This window comes from Colobus angolensis, unplaced genomic scaffold (genome assembly GCF_000951035.1).
Source record: "Colobus angolensis palliatus isolate OR3802 unplaced genomic scaffold, Cang.pa_1.0 Scaffold7, whole genome shotgun sequence".
NCBI lineage: Eukaryota > Metazoa > Chordata > Mammalia > Primates > Cercopithecidae > Colobus > Colobus angolensis.
This window is the reverse complement of record NW_012120709.1, coordinates 25185782-25186675: the sequence shown is the minus strand read 5'-3', so window position 1 is coordinate 25186675 and position 894 is coordinate 25185782.

The window sequence follows — 894 nt, the reverse complement described above, 5'->3', positions numbered from 1 at the left end:
GGAGGGAGTCCTTTGTGTACCTATTATGTAAGTTTGTGTTTTGAAGTAGGGAGGGGTTAGAGTAATTTTGGCAAAAAAAAAAAAGAGAGAGAGAGAGAGACAAGCTATGTTTTTGAAGGCCTGCTCAATTCTTAAATGTTAATACACTTGCAAAAGGAAAGAAGAAAAGACATCTAATTTAGTAAGTTTGGAAACAAACGAAACCAGACTCCAAGCAGATCAAACCCAGTCCACTCGCAAGCAGGCGCAGACTGACCGCGAAGTTAATGAAGCTGAAGGCCCAGGCACTGCACTTGCCTGAGGCCCTTCAAACACTCTCATCCTAATTTTGTATTCATAATTTGATTCTTTTTCTTAAAGAGGCCCTGGCAAACTATTTAAGCTTCAGGCCCCACAAAACCAAGCTCCGCCCTCTGGCAAGTGATTATTTTGCCTCCTCTCCAGGACACAATGAGATTCTGTTTGGGACACATCAGCGACCTTTTTGTCTGCCAGCTTACCCCATCAGAATTTACATGCATTCTGGATTAATACAAACAAAATAACGGCTGGGAGGAGACAGGTGCTGTGCTCCGTGACAGTGGCAAGGCTGCAGCCTTGGCCACAATGAGAGCTCTCACTCTCTGGGCTTCCCCTGTAATGAGGACACGTGAATGGGTGGGATGATAGACAGGAAACACTTCCCCAGCTTCCACCGGAGCAGGGCGTGCAACCACAGGGCATTTGGTGATTATTTGACTTCCAAATCCCAGCCCTTTGGGAGGCCAAGGCGGCAGAAATTAATTCTGAAAAAGTCTCAACATGTGTCTCTTTCTTTTATTTATTTATTTATTTTTTTTTTTGAAGCGGAGTCTCGCTCTGCCGCCTGGGCTGGAGTGCAGTGGCCAGATCTCA